Here is a 26,113-nt window from a genome sequence, read left to right on the forward strand (position 1 = left end):
AAAATCTGTCTGCCTATTCTTATTTTATTTTTGATCAGTGTTATATTTCAGAAAAATGTATATTGCAGGGCAGCCTCAGGACCAGGTGAATTGCTGTGCTGGCTCAGATCCATAGTTCGATTGGATTCATATTTTGCATCTGACAGTGAAGCAGAGAGGTCATTTCAGAATCCATCACCATAAGCACAGGATGGAGTTTCCTTCTCTGGGCGAATTTCCTTCTCAGCCCGTGATGCAGCTGAAGTTTCATGAGCAGCCTCATGGTCTCCATGATCCTGCTCTGAATGAATCCCCATGTTTGCATCCTTTGGAGAGCCATTCACATTCCTTAACTTCTCTATTTAAATCTAATTCTCCCAACATCTTCTGGGGTGACACAGATTCACCCCCACGTGTGCTGAGTGCTGTTCATGGAGGCACTGGGCTCCCCACCAAGCGACCCTGACTCCATGGATAACCTTTCCCTTCCTGCTTCCCTGGGACTGCCATGACCTTTCCTTTCCTACAGGGAGGAGACAAAAAGGCATCCACCTCCCCTTGGACCGAGCTGCTGGCTCGTTCAGCAGATGTCTGGTTGTGTGCCACTGAGAAAATGTCACTGCCTGCCGCCAGCTCCAAGCAGGTGATTAATGCCAGATTGAGGATTTGTCTCAGCTACATTTTGGGTCCTTCTGTTCACTGCTGCTCGGTGAAATGACAACCTGGCCCTCGTGCCACTGGAGACAAGAGGAAAGCCTGGCACACAATGGAAGCAGGGACCTCATATGGGCAGGATGCAGGTTTTAGCAGGAGCCTGGTGAGTTGGAGATGGATGGATGGCTCATCTGGGGCAGTTCCTGCAGCCATGGCTTCATTGGGAGGTCATGGAGATGGATGGATGGCTCATCTGGGGCAGTTCCTGCAGCCATGGCTTCAGTGAGAGGTCATGGAGATGGATGGATGGCTCATCTGGGGCAGTTTCTGCAGCCATGGCTTCATTGAGGGCTGGTGGAGATGAATGGATGGCTCATCTGGGGCAGTTCCTGCAGCCATGGCTTCATTGAGGGCTGGTGGAGATGAATGGATGGCTCATCTGGGGCAGTTCCTGCAGCCATGGCTCCACTGAGGGCTCGTGGACACCACCCTCACTCTGTTTGCTTTGTCTCATCAGCTACAAATTGCTCATTAGAAAAATGGTGCTAATTATCTGTCCTCGCCATCCCAGAGCAGGTGTTTGAGCAGGTGCTGTAGAGTTCCCAAACCATTTAGGATGGAGATGTTGCAGGATGGCAGTGGTGGCTGGCGTATCAAGGCAGGTGTGAGAAAGCCTTTGAGGGGTGGGGAAAAAAGTGCTCTTTGAGAGGTTTGGTTTTTATCCTGCTAGAAGAGAGAAATGGAGAGGGAAAGGTGAGAGATGAGGGAGGAGTGAGCATGAGAAAGCGATGCCCTCTTGAACCAAAAGATATCACAGGGAGCCTTTGTGGGATCCTAGGGAAGACTTAGGCTTGTGCAGACCTCCACAATAGGGTGATTGTCCAGAGTCAAACATGGATTTGTCCCTTCAGGGAGTTTCTTTTCAGCCTAGACGGGTCAAACACGTTAGTGTGATGTCTTCTGATAGGAACAAAGAGTTCCTTCCATCCCTTTAGAGGTTTTAAAAAACAATGTTTGTTCTAAAATACCATTTTTAAGCAAGCAAACAGAAGAACTCAGTACCCTGACAATCACTCCAAGCCCATTCTCAGACTTTTTTCAAGTATTGGGGGTGAAATAAGGAAAAGAAAAATCAGCATTTTTTGGAGGACTTTCCTGCCTCTTCCCAGCTCCTCAACATATTTAACTTTGCTCCACATCCTCCCCATGCTCAGCCTGATTTCCTTGCCTGCCACACGTGGGGCTGTTCTTACAATCTGGCAGCTCCTTTCTGCAGACTGAAGAGTTCCAGACTTGCTGGTGCTGCTGGTTTCTATATTTTTAACTCTCGCGACTGAAACGAGAGAAAAGAAAATCAAGGCTTTGGCCAAGTTCCCAGCCCTGTCACTTTCTGACCTTGAGCCAATCCCATGAACTTCTAATGTCAATATTCCCATCTGTTAAGCCTCACAAATGCACCGTAAAGCAAAATTAATAAATTGTATTGAGATATCTGCACTTACAGTCAGGAGTGTTTCTTCCATGAGCAATCCCATCGACTTGAGTGCATTTCACATTGAACAAAGAATTGCTCATCAGGAGCAAGGGGCTAAGAATCCAACCTTTAATATTTGTGAAAAACATGGGGATTTTTTGTGGAAGAAGCTGGAGAAAGAGAAAATCTCTGTGATGCAGGCTGCAAATATGCAGGAATTCTTTCCCCATTAGTGTCAGAAAGGCAAGTGAGAGTCACTCTCTTGCTGTTGCTGACTGTCCTTGCTCAAAGGAGTTTTTAAGACTTTTTCCATGTCAGGTTAAAAGTCTGGAGGAGGAGGAGGCACAAGGGAGGTGGTGGAATTGGGAAGCCCATGGAGAAGGGCTGTGCAACACCGCATCTCAGATCTGATTTCTAACTCTGTTGGGCACCTGGTTTAAAAGACCTTAAATCTCATGGTTGATAAATTAATTCTAAAAGTTCACATCACAAGTGCTTCTTCATGGATACAAATCCCTCAGGACAACATCTCCTGTTAAAGTGGTGTTCTGGAGCACACAGGGGACGTTTGGACCAGAACCAGAAGGTGGGGAAGTTATTTGGATTATAGGATTTCTATGGGATTTATGGGTTATATAGGCTAGAGGGGTTATATAGGCTATATGGGGTATAGGGGTTATATGGGCTATAGAGATTACAGGGGTTATATGGATTATTTGGGTTATATAGACTAAAGGGGTTATTTGGGTTATATGGGCCATAGAGGTTATATGGATTATTTGGGTTATGTGGTTTATAAGGGTTATATAGACTACAGGGGTTATTTGGGTTATTTGGGCCATAGAGGTTATAGGGGTTATATGGATTATTTGGGTTATTTGTGTTATAAGAGTTATATAGACTACAGGGGTTATTTGGGTTATATAGGTTATATGGACTAAAGGGGTTTTATGGGTCATGAGGATTATTTGGGTTGTGTGGGTTATACAGGTTATTTGTGTTGTAAGGGTTATAGAGGTTACAAGGGTTATTTGGGTTCATGTGGGTCTCTGCCTCCTGCATGAACTACAGGTCAATTTTGGCTCTGTTTAGAAGTGCAGCTTTAGGGTACTTCATCTCTTTGAATCACCTGGGCAATTTCCTTCCCAATTTCCCTTCTATCTCAAGTCTTTGTACCTGGATGTGCCCCCTCCAAGGGAAGCATTGTCCCATTTCCATGCTCTGGGTCCAGAAGTAACAAAATGAGAAGTGACTTTATGTGCCCACTGCTCTGAGGTTTCAGGCTGTCATTGCTGCCCATGCTTTCCTCCTCAGTGAAATTCAGGAAACTCTTGTTGTTCTTTGCCTCCAAGCTAACAAGCAGCTGGAAATGGCACAGGTTAGTTATGTTTAAAAAGGAAAATTGTTTTCTTTTATTTAGTCTGTTTTCTTCTTAATTTTCTCAAGTGACCTTTTCTCCATTTAATGTTGAAAAGGACAAACAGAGCAGCTGATTGACCTGAATTTCTTTATTCTTGAGCTGTTGAACCCAGGTGCTCACTCACACACAGTTCAGCTGACTTCTCTGGGATTTCAGCCTATTTGCTTTCACATAAACAAAATAAAAATAATAAAAACCGAACCAAAAAAACCAACAAAAATCCAAACAAAAACAACAAGAACACTTTTAAATTCTTTACCTTTTCTTTCTTTTGCACTTTCACCATCTGGATGCCCTTGCAAGAGCGTGACACGCTGGTGTTGACATTTTTCCTATGGGTGACTAAACCTCCCCCTGTATCTGCAGAAATCCTTTCTTTCCCTTACCTCCTTTGGCCCTTCTCTATTTCTACAATGCTTTCCTTACGTTGCTGCTCCCATGTGATGATGTTTCCCAGGGCAAAAACATGCAGCTGCTGTTAGAAAACAAGGGAGGAAATACAATATCTCTCCAAACAGCTTTACATTTCATCCAGCCCTTTGAAGATCACTGTGCATTGAAAACATATCTTGTGCTGGACTCCCCACAGCAGCCAACATCTTCTTTCATCTCAGAGAGGACACAATTCATTTGGATGTGAACAATTCCAATTGCTCTTCCCAAAGTCTCTTGTTGTGTGTGCAATCCTTGGCAGGAGGTTTTTTTTGCCCCACTTGCATCTTTCTCTGAGGTTTCTCTTAAATTAATTTCTTGCCATCTTCCCCAGACCTGAGTGACCTAAAAAGGAGATGGGGGAGAGAGGAAATTTTTTTCTTTGAACAAATGTTGCCCTTCTTCTGCCACATCCTCAGGCTCTTGAAGCATCTCTTTAACAATGCTTGTCCTGGGAGCAGTCCCTGGAGCACCTCCCACTATTAACCTCTTTCCATGCTGAGAACTGGACTTTTTATTACAGCTCTTTGATTTTTGTGCCATAGTTTGTTTTCAATCCATGAAAGAACTTTTGCCTCTTACCTCAATCAAGGTAACCCACTAAGCTTTCCTTAATAGCTCCTTGTGAGGGCTCCTCTCAAAAAAAAGTCTTTTGAATACCTAAATAATTCACCTCAGCTTGTCCAGAGATATCCATTATTTTTGCTAACATTTTGAAATGCATTTAAATTATCATCCTGATTTACTGTGGCAGCCTCCATGCTGGTTTGTCCCAAGCATTTGGGGACATTGTAACTCTGTCTTCAATGGTTTTCCTCTTATCTTTTCTTCAATTGAAGCAAGGTTTGCCAGCCTGTAGTTCCTTCACCCCCTTTTCCACCTTTATTTAAAGATGGATACAACACTGGCCACTTTTCAGCCCTCTGGCACGAGTTCTGATTTAATAAAAAAAGTGACAGGTTTTGTGCTAATAGCTCTACTTCTCTGCTCTCTCATTGCTTCTGAAGCTGTGTCTGGTCCCAGTGACCTATAGAAAATTGATGGTTTCATCCAGGAGTCTTTACATGTGCGAGCAGGTCCATTAACTTCCTCAGCCCCCCTCCAGCTTCAGAGAGCCCAGCTGCAGGAGTGAGCCTCTGATCAGGGCTGCTCCCTCCATCTGTCACACTGAGCACGACTGTTTCCATGCCATCTTATGCTTCATGAATTGTTGGGTGGGTTTTTTTTCCAGTTTTTCTCCCTTTCCTTGCCATTGTGGGCCAATGTTTGGCCAAGGGCTTATTTTACTGTATTGTCCGTACAGGAGCAGTTGAGCCAGTCCTTGCATGAACTGTGGACTTCAAGCACACATCTTTATCCTCCATTATCTTGCAAGGAGAGTTATGAAATGGAGACTTTTCATTCCTCCCTATGGAGATATGTATGGGGGTTTTTGGGTTTTTTTAAATATATATTTTCCAGTTATGCCGGTTATGTTTCCTCCTAGGGATTGAGGATGGAGGGAACTCAGTGAACCAGAAAGCAAAAGTGATTGCATCCTCAGAGTAAAATGGGAAAGGTATAAAAATACAGGAGAGTGAAAAGCTGTTTAGGTTAAGCAGCATTAGTAGCACAGTAGTTCCTGGATATAAAATGTCACAGGTGAACCAAACACTAAGAGAATTATGAGAAGGAGTGGAGTAACTCCTGGAATAAGGGAAAGGGGACAGAAATCCAGCTCTCTGTAAGTTGGTGTTTGATATGTTTCAGATCAGGAACTGGATTTGATGATACAACAGATTTCTTTCACCTTTTTGTCCCAGTTTTCCTGGGGGTTCAGGAAGGATGATGCCCTCAGTGGCAGCTGGTTTGGACCATGGTTGAAGAAGCACAGCTGGCAGACAGTGCCATGAACTCCTCTGATGGGCCAGTCACCTTCTGGGCTATGAAGTGTTCAACTGCACTGATTGAATAACCAAGGACACATTGGTGTCACACACAATGTCCAGCTCACATTTTAGGGTGGATGCAGACAACTCAAAACCTTTGTGTCAGACCAAGTGCAAGGTTTGCAAGATGGTGGCAGAAATTCCCTGGAAACAGCACCAAGATAGACAGTGAGAAAGGAGAAAATGAGCAGCTGAAGGATGGCACCAGCAGGGAAGCATAAAAAGCATTTCCCCTCTTGCTGATCTTCTTCCTTTTGTCTTGACAGGCTGTCAGGATCTGCTCTGCTCTCCTCTCCACTTCCTCACATGGCACCTCCACAGCCAGCCCTTGACAAAGACTTTTTGGTGGCCATTTATTAATTTTGCTGTGGCCTTTAGTAATGTCATCTTGGCTCCAAAGCTTTCTTGAAATACAGTGCTGCAGATTTCCCCAAATATCCCTGGCATGCTATATGGCACCGGGGTAATACAAACTCTCTTAAAACAGAGATGAGGCAAACAGTGCTAATTTATGCCTCGCTTTTTATTCCCAACATAATTTTGATTTTAATGTCCCATCCTCACTGCATCAATATCTTTTCAGTACTGGCATGTGGAAACAAAAAAGTAAATATTTCATTTTCTTTCCTTTGGCTGAGATGCTCACCCAGAGCTTCTGGGAGTATGCAAATGAGACGTGACTGAGGGATGCTGCTTGGGTGCTTTATGGGACATCAGGGCATGAGGATATTGCCCACAAGCATCAGAGTGAATGGAAAATTAGCTGCACTGGGAGGTGATGTATGATTTAATATAGCAAAGGATATTTACAGTAAAGCAACAGCTCACAAGGATGCATTGCAGAATCGCAGGCTCTGCCTGAAGGATCAGAAAGGTTTATTTATTTAAGATATAAAAATCAAGCTGCCCTTCTGCTTTGTTCTGCTGGGTATTCCGAGCAGGCCAGTGGCTTGTTGCTTTAACCATGACATATTTCCTCTGCCCACAAAACCCCTGCACACTTCTATCAAAATCTGGGATTTCTCATCATTCCAGCTGGGGGTGGTGTCCAGAAATCCCCCACAAGTGGCCACTGAACATGAGCAAGGCACATTGCCTGGGAGGGGCATTGAATCTGGCCTGGCTGCAGCTGCACAGCTCCCTTGTGCACCAATTTCTTCATCATCCTTTCGACAGGCTACAGATCTGACCCAGTCCCAGAAACTGTGACCAAATGTGTGGGGATTCTGAGACCCAGCCGAGATTTTTTCCATCATACTCTGCCTGTAAGGAGTCTGAAAGCAAAGCTTAGAAGCAGACCCAGGACTGGGCTTAGTCACCTGGAAATGACTTCTTGAAAAAACTTGCATCCGTCAGCCAAGATTATTTAAGTCTAAAAGAAAAACCCCACTTTGGCTGAAACCTTGTGCCCGAGGGAATCTGCTGCACTCACACTCCAGTGGGACAAGGGCTTATGAAGAATCTCTGGAGACTGTCTCTGAGGCTTAGTTTTCCTCCAAAGGATGGATTTGGCTTCACTTTGGGGAATCAGTTCTTTTATTTTCAACCTCTTTATTATCTTATTACTTAGAAAAATGGGGCTGGGTCCAAGCTCCAGGTAGTGCTGCTGATGGTTTCACACCACCAACCTCTTTGTGCTGTCACACAACTCACAGGACGAGGCTGCTAAACAAATATAACATTGAGATTTCCATTTTTGAGAAAGAAGAGACTTTTAACAACGGGAGCATTTCTATCCCACCCCCATAAACCCACTGAATGCAGTGGCTTGGGTGTGCAGCAGTGAAGAGGGTGGGGGAACCAGGATTGGGGCTGGTGGAGGAGCTCATGGCAATTGGGACCAAGCTTCCTCCCACTCCATCAATTTTCCAATCTTCCTCTCCCCTCATGCTTTATTCCAGCTTTTCATTCTCACCAGTGATGTGCATGGTGAAATAAAGGCTGGAAGAGCTCAGTACTTGTGTCAGGCTGTTTGTGGGGATCCAGCACTTGATTTGTCTCTGTATTTCCTGTGTATGGTGGGTAATTTCATAGCAGCACTCAGATCCTGGGGTGATAGATGCCTTGCAAATACAGCAAGCAGGTAGATTAAGTATATTATAGTATAAAATTATATATATATATATATATATATATATATATGTATATATATGTATGTATATATATATTTATAAAATAGTATATTATATTACATAATAAAATATATTGTACTATATAGTATACTATATATACTATATATATACTGTATACTAATATATGTAATATATAACAGTATAATATATATTATATTATATTATATTATATTATATTATATTATATTATATTATATTATATTATATTATATTATATTATATTATATTATATATTATATTATAACATCCTCCATGAGGGGTAAAGCTTCAGTGCCTTCCCCATCTGTGAATTCTTTTCCCCCACAGTGAAAAGCAGCTGTCAGTGAATGCTCAGCAACCCCATAAAACCAATGTCCAGGCTAATAGCCAAGCCCAAAACACCTTTTCACCAACAAAATAAGGGAAGGAAAGGAGCCCACATTTTCCTTACTTTGTCACTCCTGGACTGCCTGTGCCTTATCCCATCTGATATCGTGACATCCCATCCCCAGAGCTGCCACCAGCCCCCAGCAGCTCCCACAGAGGAGCAGGGACAGCAAAAATGAAGCAATCAGGGGGATCTCAGCATCCTCATGTCTCAGAGGGAGAGCAGAGAGAAAAATCTCTCTGCTCAAGCAACCACAGTCTTGGGAGTGAAGGAGAAGGAGAGGTAAAGTAAACCTGGGCCTGGTTTGAAGCTGTGGGGAGGAGGAACTGCCTGCATGCAGCAGCTTTGCTGAGTGAAGTGTGTGCAGTGCTGGGCTCCCTGCAGTGCTTTTCAGCTCTGTCTGTGCAGCATCAGTGAGACTGAGCACGGGGAGGATGCTGAACCTGCCACTCACCACAGGGGTGACCCCTGCTCTCTGCAGAGGGGTGGATTTCCATGATCCCACCCAGGGAAAGTGTCAGCTTCGCTCTACAGGAAGAAAAAAGATGCCAGGAGCTGCCAACAAAGAAATCTGAGTTCTGTGTCGGAGCATCCATCCGCTCTGGAGCCGCACAGTGGGATTTGTGCTGGGGTGATTCTGCATTCTGAGCTGCTGGAGCTGGGGAGAGGCAAAGGGAGCACGTGTGGCAAAGAGAGCCCTGCTGGTGCCACTGCAGTGTCCTCTCCCTGTGTCAGAGCTCAGTGCATCCCTCCAGGTGCCCAGAGTTGTGGGGGGCTCAGAGACCCTGGCACACAGCCCAGAACACCTGGGGATTTGATCTTGACCCTTGGAGCGAGTTACCAGCTTTGTATGAGGACCTGAAAGTCACACAGGTTTGAATGGTGTAATAATAAAATGATCACAGGGTGAAAATGTAGATTTTAGGATTTTTGGTATGGGGGTTATGGGGACAAGATGGAGGAATCAGGGTGTGTCTAGTCCTTCTTCTTTCCTCTTCTTTCTGCAGTGATGTTGGCACTTTGGGATTGGTTTAGAGTAGAAGTGCACTGTCTAACAGGTGATAGGTATTGGGAATTAAGTGTAAATATGTTATATGTAGTTTGTAGTATAAAAGGACAACACAGACAGTGTCTGTGGCTGCCCTGCTGAGCAGATCTTAGCTGGGCAGAAAGAAAATTTTATAGATAAGAATTAATAAACAACTTCAAGACCGAAAAGTGAAGAGCCCAGACTCGTTCTTAGGATGCACGGGCTGAAAGAGAGACATCCTGCACATCTTGGGGCAGAAAATATCAACAGCAACCTGAGATCCCTGGACCCCACATCAGGAGCTCCTGGTCCCAGGGATGGATTTCATCAGCAGGATCAGGGCTACAGAGCCTCAGTGGTGATTCTGGAATAAGGCACCACAGGGGAGGGAGGCTCACAGCTCCCTCATAGTGAGGAGCTGCTTTGTGTCCTTGAATGAATCTCTTTGAACATTGTAGGGAGGGTTGGCTGCTGAAGAGCTTCTGTTCTCACAAGTCTCCATTTCTTATCTGGATCTTACTCACTCACATCTGTAGCACTCAGTTCCATGTGCTTTTGTATAAATGCAAATCATAAAAGTTTTAAATTTACCTCTTTTCTGTTTCATTGATGATACACTTCTGTTCACTACCAATTCGGAGGCACTTCTGGTTGGAGTTGAAGCCTAAGAAAACTTTGATTCTCTTGAAAAATCATAAATATTTCCAGGATGTGTTTATATTGGCCTTTTCATTGCACAAAAGAAAGGAGGAGACTGCAGAGATGTCAGACAATAATCTCTCTTGAGCATGAAGGCTGAATGGGAAGCTGCTTTTCCTGTTTGCATACAATATATGCTGCTCTTTCATGCAGCTCCTTTAATCAGGTTTTGTGATCAAATTCTGGCCTGTTTTGTGTAATTCACAGGGCTGGTTTTACACATGCTTTGCAAAGAGAAAATGTCAAATGCTTGTACTTGCAAAGCAGCTGTTGGGGATGTGCTGGCTGTGAGCAGAGCAGGGGCGAGGGTAGGAGCATCTTGGTGTGGCCACAACACCATCACAGGGATAGGGAAAGGGGAGATACTGAATGGAACAAGAGGAGCAGAAAGTCACCTTCAAAGCTGCCTGTGGGAGAAACTTGGACTCAGCAGCAGCATCTTGTGGAGCTCCCTGGCAGCTCCTGGCAGCTCCTTGCCACTGGTGGGATGGCTCTGAGCTGAGCACAGTCAGAGCTGGGTGTCCGTCAACAGAAGGATGTCTTCACACTCCTGCTGTGCAGGGATTGTGCAGGATGTGGGCAAACACAGCAAATAAACCAGCCTGAGGGGGCTGTGAACTGTTGGGTTATTGGGTGTGAGGTTACAGCCAGGCCAGAGGATGAACTTGAGCAAAATGAGATGCGCACAAACACGGCTCCAAAATGTGGGGGAGCATCAGCGCAACTGAAATCACATCATGGCAGTGTGATGCCTTGTGGATGTGACAGCCTGGTCACAGAGTGACAAAACTAGATAAATTTTCCCAGAACTGGCCTGGGAGACTTTAGGGAGCTGGAGCTAAACAATGATAGCTTATTATTGAAAAACAACCTGCAGGTGTTGTTGTTCCTAATATCTGTTTTCTTGTTATTCTCAAAGATTGTTTATAAAAGGGCATCTTGTTAATTAGCCATTCAGGTGAAATGTATTAACTAAATGACCAATCAAGCCCACCTGGATGGGAACAGTGTGTAAAAGAGCAGTCTGAAGTAAATGGCTCTCTATGCCAATCAGCCTTGCTTTGAGTCTATGTCATTTCTTACTGAACAGTGACAATGCCTTTCTCTTGGTCTTAAAATTAAGAGCCAGACACAAGGCATAAAGGGTTTTTAACTGAGTATTTAATTAGGATTTTTACGGTGCAACAATTAGTCAAGGTGGACCACACCAAAATGCACACACGATAGATTGTGTATACAATTTTATAGACCTTGCAAATTAGCATATCTAACAAAGATGTCCCAAGGAGAAGCTTGAATTGAACAGCATGACATCCCCTATGTGGTAGCAGGCCCCCAGCTGGGTAATAATTAGCACTGACTCCATGATTGCAGAAGGCTGAACCATTGCTTTATTCCACTACAGTATATTATACAGTCTTAATAAGAATCCCATAACCCTTCCAGACAGTCCCATACAGCTTTGACCTAATTGGTCAATCGATCACCATCACCTGTGTCCAATTAAGAAACCAGCCTTTAGAAACCAATCTCCATAACACATTCCACATGTGCACCACAACAGGTGAAGCAAGTGAAGATAAGAATTATTCTAATTCTTTCTCACATCTTCCCAGGAAATTCCTGGGGAAATCTGTACCTGTTCTCTATAGCCAGAGATCTTCTGCCACACCCCTATCCCAAAGTATTCCCCCTAAATGGATTTATTCTTAATTTACAGGATGTTTTTTATAGAGGACCTTGCTTTCTCAAGATAGTGTAGGGCTTTGCAGCTTCCAAATCTGAGGTCTTTGGAGTGTCTGGTCTTCTGGCCCAACAGAATACCAGCACTATGTTAGGACATCAGACTTAAAGAATGATAAGTATGCATGCTAAGGGTACTGAGAATACATGAGAGATATAAAAAGAAAAGGTAAAAAATCATCATGGCATCAAGTGCCTCACATGGTGGGGAGCTTCTGGCAGAGAGTGCAAAGTGCTCAGGGTGAACCCACATCAGCCCTTTGCAAGGCTTTGAGCTTCCCAGGCTCTGACAGAGCCTGCCCAGGATGGAAAAACAAATAAAGGATGGAATTTTCCAGAAAAAGATGAGGAAAAACACAGGTACTCTGCAAAATGACAGTGAGAGATTTCCAGGCAAATTCCTGTAGGTGAACAAAGACTCCCTGGAACTAAATGATGGTGAGGCTTAAGGGCATTTCTGTGCATGGCAGGAATACATCATTATCAGTGATGTATACCAACATATTCCTCATATTATACGTATTAGAAGTAAGTGCTTGCACCAGTCATGAGCAAGAAGAGGAGAAAAAAGAAGAAAGGAGGACTCAGTTGGGCAGAGGAATGAGGGAGAAATGTATCAGGCTCAGATCTCCATAAAAAATGAAGGCAGCTCTTCCCATCCCAGACATCCTGGTCCTGATTCTGGTCATTTGTGTATCATTTATACCTGAGTATCCAATTGGAAGCTGAAATAAGCTGAAATCACAGTTGGACCAACGGATAGTGGGGGGAAAAAGTCTTATGGTCTGCCTAAATCCCCAACATTCCCATAAGGGAATTTCTTTATTTCTTACAGGAAGGACTGGGAGGCTGGAATGAGCTGTCTGGGGTGGAGTTTGGGGTGTGCCTTGTAGGACAGCTGTGAGTGGGTTCATCAAACATCAGGAGTGACACAAATAGTGTCTGTGACTGTCCCAAAGGAAAGGGACAGAGCAAACTCCAGCAGCCTTTTCCTACCCTGTGACACTGGGACTATGGAATAAATGTTATTGTATTTGGTTGGGTTTTGGAGTTGTTTTACTTGACCAATAATTTCCTGATATTAACTCAAAATAAAACACCAATAATCCCTCTACAGCAGTAAAAATTTACCAAACTGAGGAATTTCTTTTCAAAAAACATCTTAAAGTGGGACACTCATTGCAGTTTATGAGGATAAGAAAAGCCATCCAGGGAGCCAGAACAGGAAAGCTGCTCCTGTGACTGATGCCAGCTGGGCTGGGAGAGTGCTGGGTTTTATTTGTATTGTTCTGCCATACGTGTCTTGTTTGCTTCTGAACAAGCCTGCTTGCACTATGGGTAAAATGCAAGCAGCATTGCTTTCTGGTTTGGATATAATGCCTAAAACCTCTCTGAAAACTGCCAGAGACTCACATGCTATAAAATGAAAGTTCATATAAAGAGAAAGATAGAGAAATTCAGATATAAGACTCTGTAAGCATTTTTACATGGAGAAAACCTATTCCTAGCCTGATTGTCTGCCTTCAAACAGATGCTAAGTAAAATGGTTTATTTAGGATGATTGATTATAGGAACCTCACTCATACATCCCAAACATATTCTACAATCACATCTTCTTTTCATTTGCAAGGGCTGAAAAGAATTTTCATATCTCTTCTCCCTCTTGTGATTTATCAATTCTGAGGCTAAGCCTGTTATCAACATGGGTTCAGTGCAGAGCTCCCAGAAGCCACACACATTAGCATGTCTTATTAAACCCAGGCTCTGGTTGGAGCTGCAGGAATAGCAACGCTCTTTCTAAAGAAAAAAAGAAATAATAAAGGATCGAATTCTGCATCTATTAGTTCTTCTCCTGTCAAAGATCTCTTTGGATGTCGAGGGGGCTTTCTGCTGCGCTGTCAAGGGCCACGTGGAACAATTTAGGTGGTATTGATCTCATCAGATTTAATCCTTATAAAAGTTAGGGACTTATTCTGAGACAGTTCCAGTCTGTCTGTAGCAAGTGGAGAGGGCTGTGTTTCATCCCACTCAATGGTGGTGTTTAAGATGGATCAGAAGGATTGCCCCAGAAGTGCCTATCCTTGCAGCTGCTTTTACAGGAGTCCAGCCGCTCAGCCTGGCTTTGAGCTGACCAGGTTTTAGACAGCTAATGTCAAATATGATTAAATTCATCCTCAGAGCTTCACTCAGAGCCCACTGGAATAAACAGGAAATTTTCTGTTGACCCAAGTGAGCCCTGGACGAGGTTTTGATGCCAAGAAAATAGATAAATCCAGAACCTTTTCTCCCTCCAGATCAAGGTGTCAAGATGTTTTTTCTCCTCTTGTACCTGTTTGTCCATTGCCTTTGGAATGACAAAAAGACACAATAACCTGAATGGGAGACTTGTTCTGAGCAAGAGCATCAGAACTGGGACCAAAGAGCCCCATTTCTAAATTAATACAAGGTTAAATGAAACTGGCTCTGAACCCCATCAAAAGCAACAGAAATACTCCCAATGGGAGCTAGCTCACATTCTCTGTTCGGTGACAGAGGCGTTCATTTTACCTTTGCAGATGAATCATGGCTCCTGTGGGTTTGATTTTACAAACTTCCTACAGAGATCAAAACCAACGTGTCTGAAACGTGTCCTCTGCATGACACCATGTCACTGTGCCCCAGTGGGACGCAGCTTCCTGTTCATTACAGGGATCTTTCTTTCAGTCCTTCCCTAAAAAGAGCTTCAAATGAGGTGATTATTAGAGGTGGTTCTGCTGTCACTTGTACCATCAGAACTGAGTGCCATGTTCCAATTCCCTTGGTGCCATGGGAGTGGGCAGGCTCCAAACTCCTCTGGGAGGTGGCATGAATTTACAGGAACATTGACCCTGTGCTTGCATTGATCCCTTTTGGATTTTATTCCCGTTTTTCTTCCTGAGACAGGAAAATTACCTGCATGGCCTTCTAGCTGCAGGTCCAGGGGAGGAATTGGTATGAGAAGCTAAATGTCTGAATATGTGTGGCTCCATTTGTGTGTGCCAACAGAGCAGCCAGGGATGCTCTGTTGGCCAACAGCACCCAGTTATCCCTTGGGATCATGATGAGTTTGCTGCCTGGATGTCAACCCACCCTAGAAAAAAACCAAGGATTTCTAGACAGTGGAAAAGAAGCCAGTCAGATATCTCAGAATCAGCCTGATCTGGTAATCTTGGCTTTACCCTCACCAGAAACCCATGGCCTCCAAGGTGACCTGTCCCTTGCCACTAATGACTATCCAGAGGAGGGGCAGTGGCAGGAAATGAAGGCAGAGGTGGAAGAGATGTGCCTCAGATAACAGCACTGTGAGGAGAGGGAAGGAGGAAAGAACAAAAGGAGAACAAGGAACAAATATCTGGCTTCCCATGCAGGGGGGCCCCTTTGCTCCATCTCTTTTGAAGATTAGGATGACTGTTATTTATCATATTTATCACTGAAATGCCAAGAAAATGAAGGCTGGGATAGATCCTAGCTTATTCACCTGCCCTTTCCCAGAGCAGAAAACCTCTCCAGATGAAGGAGTCAGGTGTGGAGGGTGTGAACAGGACCTGGTCACTCTCTGGGCTCACAGTGCTCCACCCTCACCCAGCACTGGCTCTCCTGGTGCTTTGCTGAAGTTGGAGCTCTGCCTGCACAAGGGTGGTGGCTTCTTGTCCGGTTATCTCGGCTGTTTGAGGGGCCTGGAAAGGCCCGAGGTGGCCTTGGGGCAGCCCGTGTATCGAAGGACGAGAAGAGGCTTCAGTTCTTCTTTCGGTTTTTATGTTTACTAATTGTTTATCTAAAATATGTTCTTTCAGCCGAACAGAGATCTGCTCAGCAGTCAGCCATGAGCACACTGTCTGCCCTCCGGGGCAGCCACGTATCTTTATACCCATTGTTACGTGTACAATATTTATCATTTTTCCCCAATACCATTTATTCTTATTACTCGGTGCACTCTCAGTAATAACCAATCCAAAAGTGCCACCATCACCAAAGAAGATGGAGGAGAAGAAGAAGAAGAAGAAGGACAGGACACGCCCCAATTCCTCCATCTTACTTCTCTAAACCCCCCTGTACAGAAATCCTAAACCCTGTGTCTCACCCTCTAATTAACTAATCCCTTCACCATTCACCTCGGTGAAGTCCTCCTATCCTCATACAGGTCGTCTCCTGTGTAGGATCAAAGTCCTGCCACCAGACGCTTCTGGAACATTCCAGGACTCCCGAGCCCCCCAAGGTGGTCTCGGTGGCTCAGCACCTCAGGACTGAGATCCTGAGATCCGACAGCTTCTGTTCCACAGTGACACACGCATGGGGACATCAGGACTCTGGTGAATGAGCTCCAGGATCACCATGTGTGCTCCAGATGCTGCAATTCCTCATTGCTGAAACCCCTGCAGAGCAGCACAAACTCTGAACAACCCTCCAGCTTCCTGCTCAGCCAGGGAACACAGGCAGCCTCAAAAACTGATCCAAGCAGGGCACATCCCAAGGTGAACAAGCCTGGCTGCCACCGGTTTCTCTTTCCCTGGCCAAGGGCAGCGAGAGGAGCATTTTGTACAGCAGCTCCTTCCCCCTGTGTAAATGGGAGCTCCCAGCTGCCAAAGATCCTACAGCTGATCAGATCTGGGGAGCTGCTGACGCACTTTGTTATTGTAATTTCTTGTTCATTGTTTCCCGTGGAGCACAACCACGCTGCCCAATCGCCTGTGGCAGCGAGCAGGTGAAATGAGGCATCAAGGTGAGAGAGTACAGAACATCTACACAAAAACAAAACAAAAAGTCCCACCAGCTGAAAACACATTAGTTCTTCTATTTTCCCTCCTTTCCCATCCTCTCTATTCATTCCCATCTTTCCCCTACTGCTGGCTGGGCCTTCTGCAAATGTGATGTGAATAGCAAACAGCCCCACAGGCAGCTCTGCTATTTTGGATGCGACTTGTAAGAGGCCCCAGAATATCCTCCACAGCCAAGAGAAAGCACCTCCATGTCAGAAATTCAGGGCCTGTGTTAGAAACCAGGAAAATCTTGGCAAGTGAATAATCAGGATTTAAAAAGCTGGTCTTCCTCTGGACTTGCATCTTGGGTATGACAGCCAGTGGGGAGTCTCTGATGCCTGCCAAGAGCAGCAATTACTCCTCTCTCTCTCAGCAACCAAATCTTTTCCTCTCCCTCCTCTATCCAGCTGCTGCTTTGTCACACAACAGCTGGGAATACATGTTTGCTTACTCTACCTTTCCATCCAAATGGGTGAAATTTGGTGCTGAGGCAAAGAAACAGAGAAATGGGAAGATGAGGGCACAGATGATTAATGTTACATTTCAAAGAATGCACCTCAGCTCTGAATCTGCTTCTATGCCACAGGACTGTTAGAGGGCAAGACATGAATGAAAAGTACCTCTGATAATATCCAGTTTGCACATAGGAATGCCTGGAGAAAGATCAAGGAGATGCTTCAGCCTTGCCCATGTCAGGGGAAGGCTGAGCTTTCTTTTGACCCTTCAATCCTCTCCCATGACAAGGTGAAACTGCGGGTCTGGGCTGTTTCTGGAGTACTGAGGCTATTCCTGCTGGGAATGAAGGTGACCCAGCTACTCCTGACAACAAACCTGCTCCAAGGGAAGTCCTTGAGGGATGAATTTGTCTCTAAGTTCCCTGTCTTCCTGCCTCAAAACCATTGCCTGAGATACTGGGAGAGGAGGAGGAGGAGGGCGAGGGAGAAGAAGGGTCTGGCACATCAAAAGTTTAATCCTCCACAGAAAGTTCAAATGCAAAATCTAAAGGTGTATCACAAACAAATCTCCCTGAAGCATTTGTTTAATGTTTATCCAGTTCTGAATCCTTTTCTTGGCAAACAGTCTGGCTTCCCTGTGAAGTGAAAGGGCTGGGACTGCCTGCCAAGTGTTTGAAGGCTTCAGAACAGCACATGGGAGATGGTATCACCAGGATGGATGTGAGGCAGGAGCCCATTCCCTGCACCTCGAGTGGCAGGTGAGGAATGTTCATGTTCAGCTGATGCACAGAGATGGTATCAGAGAACGCTTTCATGTGGGTGCATCTTGCATCTGTTCCTTTCTTGAAAGAAAATCAACCTGGCAACTGTCTGGAGCATCTCTGCTGCTTGCCCCTTGCCATCTGTCTTCATTACTTCTTTATTATTATTATTATTATTATTATTATTATTATTATTATTATTATTATTATTATTATAATAATAATAATAATAATAATAATAATAATAATAATAATAATAATAATAATAATAATAATATTTATTCTGTGCAAAGTTGCCACTGAAGTGCAGTTCTAAGATTTAAGCCCTTGTATCAGGTGTCAGGTTGGGTTCTGACTCTGTCAGTGTTGTTCTAGTGTACTGCATTGTTTATTTTATCCTTTTATTTATTTCTTTTCCCTATTAAATAACTGTTATTTCCTGCTCCAGTATTTTTGCTGAGAGCCCCTTAATTTAAAATTTATAGCAATTCAGAGGGGTGGGGAGGGTTTGCATTCACCATTTCAGGGGACGCTCCTGCCTTCCTTAGCAGACTCCTGTCTTTCCAAACCAAGACACAGAGAGAAACCCCCTTAGCAGTGGCAAAACCCCTCTTCCCTCCCTCCTCTCTTTCCCCCTCTCCAGAGCTCCTAATTAGGTCATTAATTCCTGAATCAGGCACACCAGAGCTGCTGCCACAGCAACGTGTGTCCCTGCCACGAGGGAAAAGTGGGCTCAGCAAGGACAGACAGGACCCTGCCCAGCTGCTTTGAGTGTTGGTAAAACAGCCCTCTGCTGAGGATCCTGCCTGGGCAATGGAAATGGTGTGTTTGCCACTTGTTGAGGAAATTTTCCCCCCTGAGCCACCTGTGTTTAGATGTGCATGTGGATATTTGGTCCTGTTTTCCTCCCCTTGCTAACTCGTGTGTGGCAATTATTGTAAAGGAGCCTGCAGAGCTGAGCCCGGGCCCCTGATTGGAGATCTGGAGCTGATAGCCCTCTTCTTGGCTCTCAACCATTTCCTTTGACTTCAAAGCAAGAAACAAAAGATGTTTCAAGGACTTCTATAGAAAATCACCATTAGATATGATGAGGCTTAGGGCCGTTTCCATAGCAATGCAGCCTTTTTACATTGTGATCATTGCTGCAAAATGGAAATGTTCTTTTGTCTCTGAAAGTCTGTTCACTTATTTATATATATGTGTGTGTGCGTGTGTGTTTCTTTCAACAACAAAAAAAATAAGGAAAGGAATTATATTTCATGGCAGGTTCCCTAAACTGAATCACCTTCTCACCCTGTGAGGTTTTTGTTAATTCTTCAAACTCTTGCATCAAGGAAAAACTTTATCAGAAAGGTTTTATTAAGGTGAATATTAGTATTTAGGCCATCAGATTAACAGCTTTTTAGCAGAGGGTACTAACGTCTTGTTCTACCAGAGGACTTGAAATGTAATGAACAGAAGCTGATCTGGTGACCCAAAAGAGAAAATCAAGCTTCTCCCTCTGACTTTTCCTATCATGTTTTCATCCTACTGTGCTCAATATCTTCATATCTGTTGCTTCATCCTGTTACTTTGCCACCACTGATCAGAATTCACCTGAAAATCAAGGATGCAATATGAACACCAGGCTCCCCCAAAACTGTGTCACTTTTCTGGAGAGGAAGCACTTCTACCTTCATTGGACATGGAGGTGGCTGTTAGGGCTCTATATTTCAGAGGAAAATATCCAAATTTTCTCTTTCTGTTAACAAAATTATTTTTGGGCAGGGTAAGAGAGCTGGGAGAAGGTGACAAATGCAGGCTGGAGGATTAAGTGTGTGCAGTTCCCAGTGTTACTCTGCTTCCAGCTCATGTCTGTGACTAGAATTGTCAGGAGCAAATGCCACATCTGGCCCAGCATTTTTATGCACTGCTCCACCTCATCTGGCCCATTCCAAACCTCACCCAGGTCATTCCTGAGAGCTGTGTGATGATGGGAGCTGGGCTGAGCCAGCTCTGTCATGCCAGGGCTCTTTCTGTCCTCTGTCCCTGTGCCTGTATGTGGCCAGGTCGTGGTGCAGCTCTGAATGCACTAAATCCACCAAATCCAAATCCACCCCAGAGCCTTTGCTCCCTCCCAGCATCCCTCTCTTGGTCCTCACCACCCTCAGATGTCCCCATGCCTTTCACTCATGATGGTGACTGAGGGATCTGCCCATAAAAGCTGTGGTTTAGCTCCTGCTGCTTCCCCATTTGTTGTTTTATTGTCATTTCACTGCCAGTTGAGCAGAGTTTTCTTCCCCTCTCTCCTCACGCTCCTCTTGCTTGCATAAAACATGATGCTGTATTGTGAACAATGTAGGAATACATTACATAAATTTCCCTTTGATATCCAGCATGTTTCCTGCTGTAATGGAATCGGAACAGAGCAACCTCTCCTCCCCGACATGTCAGATAACTCTCTATCCACTCTCCATTAGGACAAATGTCTGCAAGCCTTTGAAGAGCTAAAATACCATAAAGCAAAAAAGAAAATGTTAAGGGTGCTCCAGTGGGTATCACTGGAAATAATTGGCTTGAATTAAGCGAAGGGAAAATTTAGGCCAACTAACGGGAATAAAAGACCAAAGTCTGTTAGGCTGAGGAGTTGTCTCCAGAGCTGTTAGCCTGGGGAATAATCTCAAAGGAAGATGGTGCAAATTTAAAAAAGCAAAATGTATGATTTAGGGAGACAGTCTATAGAGCCAGTTGGTGAAAAATGTATGGCTTTGAGTCATTCTAAGCTAGGCTGAAATTAAGCACTTCAGATCATAACACAGCAGAAAACACTTTGTTAGGCTGTGTAGGAGATGCTGACCTACTGAAACTCTCCCACACTGACTTCTTGTGCCTTGACCCCTCAGGGACCTACTCCATGTGCACCTATCACAGAATCATGGAATGGTTTGGGTTGGAAGGGACTTTGAAGACCATCTTGTTCCAATCCCCTGCCATGGGCAGGGACACCTTCCACTAGCGCAGGTTGCTCAGTGCTCCATCCAGCCTGGCCTTGAGCACTTCCAGGAATGGGGCATGCAGAAATACTCTGTGCCTTACTAACATCATGGTGAAGAAATTTCTCCTAACATCCAGTGCAGTGTCTCTGCACTCTGGCTGCAGCCCAAGTATTCCAAGGCAAGCCACAAATCCTGCTTGTAGCACCAGGTGAACTGGGGGAAACGAGATACGTCACTGTCTCCCTGGAGTGGCTGCTTATCCCCTCCTGGAAGGCACACCCCCTGTCAAGTTGTTTGTTTCAGGCAGAAACCTGAAGGCAAAATTCTGCTCTTTGACTTCTGTTCCTTTAACGCTCTCTCCCACGCTGCTCTGGGCTGTGGCAGGAAACAGCCTGTTAGATGTCACTGAGATGTGCCTGAGCAGGTTGGCATCCCACATGGTCTGATCCACGCAGATTCCATGAGAGACTGGGAGAAAAGCACTCAAGTGCCACCCACACTTTCTGATGCTGACTAGCAACCGAGGCTGGAAACGCTACAGCTACCTTGAAAGAGTGATGGGAGCAAGATGCCTTCTTTCATTTAAAGGCTTCTGCTTTGTTTCTTCTTGCTGCTGCTTTTTGATACAGCAATAGATCATATTTTTATGTTAAAACCTTTTTTGTTTTTTTTTCTCTCATAAGAAATTAGAAAAGTAATTTTTCTTCTCGGACTATTAGACTTCCTGACATGTTCTCCACAAATCCTTATCTCCATCTGGTGAAGTTCCAGTTCACAGTTCTTACCTCCATATCTTTGTCCTTCGTTGCCAACCTCACCTTATGTTTCCCTTAGATTTCTCATTCTGAAAACAATTCCTAAATTGTAGCTGCAGATTGAGGCTGGAAAATGCAAGGCAGGCTGGGGTCGTTCAGGACTGTGCATCGCTCCTGAGATGGAGCTGGTTGATGAGATGTAACTCTCAGTTCTACCTTTCTCTCTAATTGTGTGAAATACATGATTTTATTCCCAGCTATTCATATGAGTGAATTACATCCAAGCTTTGTTTCCTGGGACTCTTGTATCTGGACATTTTGGTCAGTAACTGCATTCATTCATCTCCTGTGTCATGCATCTAAAGCTATTAGTACACATGCTCTTTCAAAACTCTCTTGCTCTGGGACTCCCTGTCCCCTTTGCCATCATCAGCACTCAAAAATTCTTCCAGTTTACTGCTTTCATCCTCCCTCCTGGCTCGTGCTGATCAGATCTTCTCAATGACATGCTAACTTGTTTTCCTGACAGTGATGCATTATGCTGGACTCCATCAGCCAGGCAACCTTTGGGACCAGTCCTGGGAGTCAGGCAGGCAGACAGCTCAACTTGTCTCCATCAATCAGTGAGTGAGACTTTATGGGCCACAACGAGGGCTACAGGTGTAGGCCACTGTCACAGTTTTAAATAAACACGATCAGTTTGCCGAGTGCTAAGCAACTCTTTCTGAGAGCGTGTTGGTAAATGTGTTTATAAAGCATAAGAGTCCAATCCATCAGCCCTCAAAGAGCCTAATCAATATATTCCAATTTGATCTTAGAGAAGTTTCGCCTCTGGGAAGTTTAATTTATTTCAACTCATGGCCATGGAAAAATGAGCAGCCACAGCACTTTGACAAAATAGAAAAAGTGGATGAGGTTGTATCCAGCACCCGTTCCATTTCAATTTTCCATTTTACCTGAACAAATCACCCCTACGACTTGAATGACCATGGAAACTGATCGAGCGATGGAGAGGGACTGCGGGCAAACGGAAGAGAGGAATAAAATATGGATGGGAAATGTAAATTGCAGGACTTCCAAAGATGCTTGGCGGCCTTAGTGGGGTCTGTGCAGAGTATAATTGGAATGGAATACCTGGAACTTAATGTGCAAAGTAAATGGCTTGGTTTGCAGCGGCACAGGTTTGCAAGGCTGGTGTCTGACCGGGCTGGTGTGTGGAATTCTTTTCCCTTCATCTTTACAAAACTATTCTATGCTCTTGTGACTGGCATTGAAGACCCTACTGCCCATTTCTCACAATCCCAACTTCAGGAATCAACTGAAACCCCTCCTTTAAAACATTTCTATAGTGTCTAAGCAAAACTGTTCTGGAATTCACAGAATGACCAGGTTGGAAGAGACCTTCAAGATCATGGAGTCCAGCCCAGCCCCAACACCTCAACTCAACCCTGGCACCCAGAGCCATATCCAGGCTTTGTTAAACACACCCAGGGATGGGGACTCCACCACCTCCCTGGGCAGCCATTCCAGAACTTTGTGACTCTTTCCATGAGAAACCTCTTCCTAATATTCCACCTATAATTCCCTTGGCACAGCTTGAGACTGTGAATTCTCCTGAGCCATCCCCAAGTGCTGCTGCATCTGAGGAAATCAGAGCCAGGATTGAGAATCTGAGGAGCATCTCTCCAGAAAACCCCTGCCTGGACACTGTGTTTGTGAATCCTGGCTTTGCACCTTCCTGTCTGAAGGTTTCTGTGTTTTGTTTTTTTTTATTCCAACTGTCCTTTTAGCAGGACTGGCAGCTGAAGCCTTGCTGAGCTGATTGAGGGGTATTGCAGGAAATCCAGTGTTTATTGGCAGTGGCTCAGCCCTCTTCTGGAGGTTAAGATCACAGTGCTCAGGTTAGATCAATGTACAAGAGACTTTGAAGTGTATTTAACAAAAAAATACCATGTAAAACAAATGAAACATTTCTTTCACTAACCCTCTAAGGAGTTAAGCCAAGATGCTTGACATGCTTGTTATTTTACACTGTGGTGAAGTTTTTCAATCTCGTTGGTTTCCAGCAGGGATTTGGCTCAGAATGAACCATGAGACTGTGTTATACAGGGATATCCTTGGTTTTCATTAAAGATGGAGGCTGGAGGAGGACAACAGGTGTCTTCCCATTATCAGAAACAATAATTTTTCTTCCTGAGAACCATCACTGGGTAACCAAGATTTTATTTCTGGCCTTGGCCTATGTTACTAGAAAGGATTTTGGGGAGGATACTCCATTCAATGCTAATTTGTTAAGAATTGATTGTACTGTCCTCAGAAAATGCAAATCAGTTGTTTATACTGATGCCAGAAAATGTAAAATCAGAAATGAGTATGTTGATTTTCTTTCCTCCAACTGCATTTCATCCTAATGCTTCTGCTTTGATGCTTCTTCCCCAATCTTATTTGATATAGCATCAGACCATCTTTTTTATGTCAAACATTTGCTTCAAAGCTTCTCATAGCCTGTGCTAGTTGTCAAAAGTTGGAGGCAACATGTTTTAAACATTCAGCAAGCATTCTTCCGAAAAGAAAACCACTATTTCTAATGAGCATTTGAGAGTGTGCTGCACTGCAGAAACTGTTTTTTAAGATCTGTCACAAATGATTTACTTTTATTAGTTTTAATGGCCCTTAGCTACAGGCATGGAATATAAGTGAAAATTAAGATATTTCTCACGAGATAAAAATAGATTTCCATCAGAGCTGGTGGGTATTTCCCTCCCCTCACTGATCCCCTCTTTAGTTCTGTTTCTGGAGAGACCATCCTGTTCCAAAGGAAACAACTCCATGGTGTCATGGCAGGCACACATTCCTCTCCAAGCCTGAGATCTGCTGATTTCAGAGTTCCTTTTCCTTTTCCTCATCATTCCCAAGGCTTTCCATCAATAGCATTTGCATCATTCCCATTGAAGTGCTCCATAGGCTTTGCTGGGATTTGGCCATGGGACATAACAAAGTGTTCCTGCTCAGAACCATAGACTTATTTTTTCTCCTGTTGAACTGAAGAACTTGTGTGAAACCAACATTTATTAATTCCCATTCATAGTTTCACTCAGTCTCTCCCCTTCTCCCTGCTGCTCACATCCTCTGTCTCAGACAGAACCAGGCTCTTCCTCTTTGTGTTTTGGCTGCATTCTTTCCAGATTTTGGGGTTTTTTTAGGAGGTTGTTTTTAGAATGTGTTTTTATTGTAATTTTTATCACCTCATTTTCTTATGTATTTAGTAGAGAAGGAGTGCTATAACTACACTCACATCCTGAAGGTTCTGCCTGGAGACTCCCTGTGTGAACAAGGCCTTGCCAGGCTTGTTCCAAACAGGAGCAAAGCTCCAAAGAGAAAATTATTCTGTGAGAGAATCCCTCCCCTCTGTGCCAACCCCCTTGCTTTCTTTCCAGCCACCATACTGTGTGATTCTTATTCAGCAAGAGATTTTTATATCACCTGCAACCCATGAGAGCAAAGCAGCAGTCTGTGGTTCCTACTACAACTCCTCTGCATCAAAGGCATGTGGACTTACTACAGCTGGAGCTTGTTCTTTGGTTTCAGTAATAGAGAAATTCACTGCATTTCTTGTAAAAGCTCCAGATCCTAAACTTCCTGAAATCCCAAGCATCTTCAGTTTCCACTTTCTAATCTGTAGCTGGTTTAGAGCTCCAGCCTGAATAACGTATCACCACTTGCAGTAAAGAGCTGTGATAACTGAGCAAAGACACCAAAGACACCTGATGCCATGAGCTCTTCCTGCACAGTAGTCTTTGGATGCAATTTCCAAACGAAAACCATCATTGTTTTTCCCCTTAGGTCCAGTGCAGCATTCTCCATCTGGAATGTGCTCATTGGACTGGGGCTCTCCTGCCTCTTTCATAATCCTCAGTAATTAAGCTTTTACAGCTAGAACATAATTGATAACTTTATTGCTGATTAGAAAGACAGGCTATCTGCAGCTCCTTGCCCACAGCTTCATTGGCTGTGTGGTATTAAGAGAACAACACTTGTTTTCCCTGGAGAAGTGAACATTTGGGATGGGAACATGTGGAAGTAGCCAGATTGGGCTCTTGATTACCCCAAAGAACAAGGAGACTAATTTCACCAAGTCAGAGTAATTACTCTGGATTTACATCAGCAGGGTTGAGAACATGGTTTGGTCAAGAGAGCAGATCAGTGGAATAAAACTGAGCTAATTTTACAGGATTTCTTTTCTGAGTGCGGCCACAATTTAATGGTCACCTATAATTAGTTAATTCATTTGCTACTATAATAAATGCTTTGCAGCTCTTATAAATGTCCATTAAATGTGTCAAATTCCTTCCTCCTTTCTTCCACACACACGCAATTTCCTTGGCAAGTGAGGGAGCACAACCAAACCAAAAGGTGAAAAGAAGGATGCGATATGAAGAGGGCATGTTTTCCCCTGTCACTCACATTCTCATGCTTGAATGAGTAACAAGTGCCCTGTAATGGTGTTTTAAATGCAACATATTCCACCCTGGAA

The sequence above is a fragment of the Zonotrichia leucophrys genome, chromosome 17, assembly GCF_028769735.1.
Source record: "Zonotrichia leucophrys gambelii isolate GWCS_2022_RI chromosome 17, RI_Zleu_2.0, whole genome shotgun sequence".
Classification (NCBI taxonomy): domain Eukaryota; kingdom Metazoa; phylum Chordata; class Aves; order Passeriformes; family Passerellidae; genus Zonotrichia; species Zonotrichia leucophrys.